Here is a 6,262-nt window from a genome sequence, read left to right as displayed (position 1 = left end):
CAAGTTCTAAAATCTTATTATTTTGTGTCCTTTTTTTAACTTAAGGTTCTGATTACTTAGAAATATGTAATGACATTTCCCCTCCTCTTCTTTTTAAAAATCCTTTATTGCTGAGTTCCTGCAAACTGTCCCTATGAAATTTGCAATCATTGTCAGTAGTGCTTGGTAAATGTATCGGTGTTAAAACCAGCCTTGAAAAACAGACAGAGGTTTCTGTACAAGTGGAACAGTTACTGATTTTTCCAGGAAGGCCCTGCTGCGTTACTGCCATACTATTACCAGGAGTCCCTTTGTCAGTTAATGTGTTTCGCACAGAAGGCCTAACACTTTCGGAGATGCCTTCTGAGTTGGCAACCAAGCTAATGTTACGGAGTGAACCAGAACAATTTGTCCCTCAAGAAGATCCTGTCAGTTGCCTGAATTAATGAAAGTCCTTAAAAAAATGACTTCGTCTTTTTATAGCGTCCCATTCAGGCATGTAGTAAATGTTCAATACATAGTTGCTAAATTAGTAATTTGGCTGTTGTCATTGTTGTTAATAATAAAGAACGAGTCTCTAGATCCACCTACCAACTTCCAGGAAATACAGAGGGCAGAAGAACATGTTAAGCTATCCCACAGGAATTCAAACAGCAAAATTCAGATCATGGGAGATGCTATAGATAAACAATCAGCTTTGTCAACAAATTGTAAGGGGGACAAAAAGCGGTGGGTGGGGAACCTCCAGATTAAAAAGAGGTAAAAGCCATATAAAGATAATAGGGGAAAGGAAACCATAGTGTTTGTGTTTGTGGATGCATACTTAGGTGATGAAACTATAAAGTAATGACATGGTTACCAGAAAAGTCAGAAGTACAGTTACTCGTAGGAAAGGGGGAGCAAGTGGAGAATTTCGGCGGTGGTCCGCCGTGGTTCTTTTTCTGACATGGATGGTAGTTACAAAGGTCTGTTGCCTTACAATAATTCATTAAGCTGTGTATTTGTTTTATCTGGTTTTCTATAAATGTGTTATACTTAATTAAAAAGTTTAAGAAATAAACAACCAACATGATATCACAACACAGAGGTGAGCAGAGATGTCCAGCAGCACACTGTTATTTGGCATTTCTACCAGACAGATGCAATACATATAAGTAACATTGAGACCAGAGCATCATAGTAAAATGTAAAGTAATTAAGAAGTGATGAGTTTTGGGGCGCCTGGGTGGCTCAGTCGTTAGGCGGCTGCCTTCAGCTCAGGTCATGATCCCAGGGTCCTGAGATCGAGTCCCGCATCGGGCTCCTTGTTCAGTGGGGAGCCTGCTTCTCCCCCTCTCACTCCCCCTGCTTGTGTTCCCTCTCTCGCTGTCTTGCTCTCTCTGTCAAATAAATAAATAAAATCTTTAAAAAAAGGGGGGGCGCCTGGGTGGCTCAGTCGTTAAGCGTCTGCCTTCGGCTTAGGTCATGATCCCAGGGTCCCGGCATCAGGCTCCCTGCTCAGCAGGAAGCCTGCTTCTCCCTCCCCCACTCCCCCTGCTTGTGTTCCCTCTCTCGCTGTGTCTCTATCAAATAAATAAAAAATCTTTAAAAAAAATTCTTAAAAAAAAAAAAGGAGTGATGAGTTTTTTTTTTCAAAGATTTTATTTATTTGAGAGAGGGAGAGAGACCATGAGCACAGGGAGGGGCAGAAAGAGAGGGAGAAGCAGACTCCCCGCTGAGCAGGGAGCCCGCGCCCCCAAGGCAGGGCTTGATCCCAGGACCCTGGGATCATGACCTGAGCCGAAGGCAGATGCTTAACGGACTGAGCCACCCAGGCGCCCCAGAAGTGATGAGTTTTGAGTATCTAACTGTGGTTTTAATATAATAGTTTATTTAATCATAAGTTTATACAATTTCATTTTTAATAATGGCTGTATTTAACAAGTGGCTCATGAAATTTCCGGAAATTGCACAACCAGCTTGAGCAAGCTAAGAATGGTCTATTCTGGCACAGTCGTGTCTCTCTCCCAACAATTCTCCTGCTTTCTTGTGTTTAAAAAAAATTATTTTTTTAGTTTTTAAAATCAAATGCATACTTGCACAGAGTTTTAAAGGTCATATAGTTCTATAATGATTATTATAAAATCCACTAGGCTCTGCCTCTCTTTCCCCCATTTTCTGATCCTTAGAGGCAACCACTTCAATTCCTATTTTAACTGATTCTGTTGAAGACACCAGTCCAAACGGATTAGGGGCCCACCCTACTCTAGTATGACCTCATCTTAACTAATTACATCTGCCACAACTCTATTTCCAAATAAGGTCACGTTCCGAGGTACTGCGGGTCAGGACTTCAAAACATCTTTTCTCAGGGAGAGGACAGGACACAATTCAACCCGCAACCGCAACCGGGGAAGGGATTTGGTGTTCTAACTACTTCTTCCACAGATCTTCAGCCAAATCCTTTTCCTTCACCCTTCACTTCCAAAGGTAACTTGTTTGCTGTTGCCAATTCTTGAGTCTTGTGGGGGGCCCATGGTGTAAAGTGCTTTCTTAGTCTTCCTCAAGGCCAGTTTAAGTTAGTTTCTCAGAACTGCTATGTCAACTATCATTTGTAAGTTTTCCAACTGACAAAATTTTGTCTCTGTTCCCTCTGTTCTCTTTTTATCATTGAAGGTTTATGCCTTAAAAAAATCTCTTTACTATAATTTTATTGGGGTTTGAGGGTGAAGCTGAAACTAAGATAGATATTGAAGCCAGCATTTTTAGCCAGAAGTTCTACGTGTATCTTCGGTCTCTCCTTCTCAAGTGGTGCCTTCTTTTTTAATTCTCTCACATCTCAAACCACAACAAAACTTGTAAGGAAAATATTTCTCTATTCTCGATATATGTGAAGAGTGGAAGGAGAGAGAGAGATGGGGTAGGGAGAGGGAGAGCCAAGTTTGATTGATTCAGAGCCCATATTCTACTGATACCACTCTGCCTCCATGAAGTGGATGAATAAACAAATATAGTACTCACCACTCAAGAAGAGAATGGCTGGAAAGCAATCCAACAATGCATGTGAACAGCTATAAAAATGCTTAAAATCTCTGATGCAGTAAGTAGAAACACTCTCAAGATTTTATCCTGAGGATATAATTCAACAGAAAGAAGTGACAATGTGGACTTTCATTTATGATGAGAAAATGGTGGACTAAATATTCTGAAAAACCATTCCACCACAAAAACCAAAGAAACCCTAAATAAAATACAGAAAAACATCTTTTAAAAGGCATTGTTGAGGGGTGCCTAGGTAGTGCAGTCAGACTAAGCATCTGACTCTTGGTTTAGGCTTGCGCCATGATTTCAGGGTCCTGAGATGGAGCCCTGTTTGGGCTCCGTGCTCAGCATGGAGTCTGCTTGTCCCTCTCCCCCTCCCCCTCCCCCCACTCTCACTCTCTCCAAAATAAACAAATCTTCAAAAAAAAAAAAAAGCTATCATTAGGCTTATAAGAAGGAAAATCCTTGGGAGTGAAAGATAAAGAGGGAGCTCCAAACTATGGTCTGTGACTGATGACTCCAAGCACATTCGTCACTCTCAGGAACCTAAAGTCTTGGGTTTTAACGACCTCATGTGTGTGGGAGACAAGATCTTGGACTCAGGGAAGGTAGGGAATTGGAACTGAGATGTCTGCATAAAGCCAGACTCTCACAGGACAGTAAAGTGAGAAAAAATGGAGACATAGAGGAGAGAGAATGTGGGAGAATTAATCTTCTGTATAACTGAAGAGCACAAAATGCAAAGAGAAAATCTTAAAAGTTGTCAGAGAGAAAAGAGAGATCATCTAAAAGGAACTAGCCTGGCAGCAACAATGGAACAATAACTTTAGATTGCTGAGAGAAAACCACCGTCTAGGTAGAATTTGACACCTTACTTAAATGATGTATTTAAGAATAGGGTGAAATGAGGGCATTTTCAGAAAACCAAAATCTGAAAGAGTTATCACCAAAAGATGCTCATTAAAGGAGCTTTTAAGATTAGGATACATTAGGATACATTAGGATAAAGAGAAATGATCCCAGAAGGAAAGTCTGAGATTTATAGAACAACAAGAACGTCTCATTTGGAGGTTAAAAATAAGATGGTGCTAAAATATTAGATAACAATAACTTTTAAGACAAGAGGATGGTGATTAGCCATCCTAAGGCCCTTGGATAGTTTGGGAGGAGTGGAGCTATTGATTTAGATTTTGAGTACACATGCTGAAATTTAAGAGTAATCACTAAGAAGAGAAATAGAGTATACAACTTCCAAACCAATAGAAGGGAAAATATGGAATCAAAAGAATAATCTGAAAGAAAATAGGAAGCAGAGAAGATACAGAAAAAGCAGGATAGACATCACAAAATAAAATGGTAAAGAGAATTCCACATACCAACAACTAATTAAAATCACAATAAAGTGTAAATGTTCTAGACTCACCAGTCAAAAGAAAGATATCCTCAGATTGGACTAAAATGAAACAAAACAAAACAATCCAGATATTTGTTGTATCCTAGAGAAAACCTAAAATACAAAGACGTGGTATATCAGAATAATTCACGTTAGCTGCTGGTACAAACAACCCCTAAGTTCACTGGGGCTTAACACAAGGTTTAATTTTTGCTCACGTCATAGTTCATCAGGTAAGGTTCCTGCTTTGGCTGTCACTCCTTCAATCAGTGACATAGGAATCTGGTATCTGTCGATCCTAGTTCTACCGTCTTGGAGTTCTTTGCCTTGAGCCATGTGAGCAGGGGAGAGAGCACATTTAAGACTACGCACAGCATTTTAGGGGCCAAGCCTAGAAGTGGCATACATCGCTTCTGTCTACATTCCTCAGTGGTCCCAACATAACTGCAGAGGCTGGGCTTCTTCCTGTGTTTCCAGGAAGAAGAAATGGAATTAGTGAGCATCTAACCAGTCTCTGACACATAAAAAGATTGAAAATATGAAAAGATGGAAATGGATATGCTAGGCAGACACTAACCAGAAGAAAGCTAGAGTAGCTCTGTTCATATTGGACAAAATAGTTTTCAAGGCAAAATGGGTTATTAGGAATAAAGATAGCGGGATGCTTGGGTGGCGCAGTTGGTAAAGCGTCTGCCTTCGGCTCAGGTCATGATCTCGGGGTCCTGGGATCGGGCCCTGCATTGGGCTCCCTGCTCAGCAAGCAAATAAATAAATATATATTTTTAAAAGGAATAAAGATAGTAACTACATAAAGATAACATTCAACTCGTCAGGAAGAGACACTAATTCTGAAATTATATGTGTACCTGATGATATCTTCAAATAACATAAAGCAAAAATTGACAGAAGTATGAGGAGAAACTGATATAACATATACCTTTGTCAGTAATTGTTGTCACATAGACCAAAAATTAGTAGTATATAGAAAATATAAATAATCTGATTAATAAGCTTGATCAAAAGGGCATGAATAGGATCTTGTATCCAACTAGAGAAAAATGTACATTTTTTCTTCAGAGTGCAAGAAACATTTATGAAAACTGACCATATACTTAGCTATAAAGTCAACAAGTTTCCCAGAATCAGTATCATACAAACCATGTATTCTGATTACAGTGCAATTAGGTCAAAAATAAGTAACAGAAAGATAACTGAAAGAAAAAAGACTGTATGAAGATATTCACTCTAGGGTTAATTAGCAACAACAATGAAAAATTAGAATCACGGAATTATCCAATGATATGGGTATGGTTAAGTAAATTATGCCACATCAACCCAATGGGCTATCATGTGGCCATTAAAAATTATTTTTTTAAATGTTTAAGGTATAATATATTAAGTAGAAATTTTAAATCTATTGTATTTATGACTACAACCAAGTGAAAATATGTATTTAGAAAGATATAAGCAAATGAAAACAGTTGTTATATTACAGTGATGAGATTATGTGTAATTCTACCTTTAAAAAGATTTTCTGTGATGTGGTTATACTGTTTAATGTAAGTTAAAATAATCAATAGAAGACCTGATCTCTGTCTGGCAGCTGATGCTACTTATGCCTTAATATCCATTATCCTTTTATAACAATAGCATTTTAGTTGGGTACAGAACTGCCCAAAACAAGTGTACACTTCCCAGCCTCCCTTGTAGCTAGGCCTTACAATGGGACAAAGTCAGAGCTAATGAAATACGAGAAGTATTTCCTTTGTCTTTTTCTTTCATCTTGCTACCTGAAATCTTCCTTAGCTTTGTTATTGCACATACTATGGGTAGACTGAACTCCATATACGTTTGACTGGATGAGGGACT

This window comes from Phoca vitulina, unplaced genomic scaffold (assembly GCF_004348235.1).
Source record: "Phoca vitulina isolate PV1807 unplaced genomic scaffold, GSC_HSeal_1.0 scaffold55, whole genome shotgun sequence".
NCBI classification, from domain to species: Eukaryota; Metazoa; Chordata; class Mammalia; order Carnivora; family Phocidae; genus Phoca; species Phoca vitulina.
Note: the sequence above shows the minus strand (reverse complement) of the source record.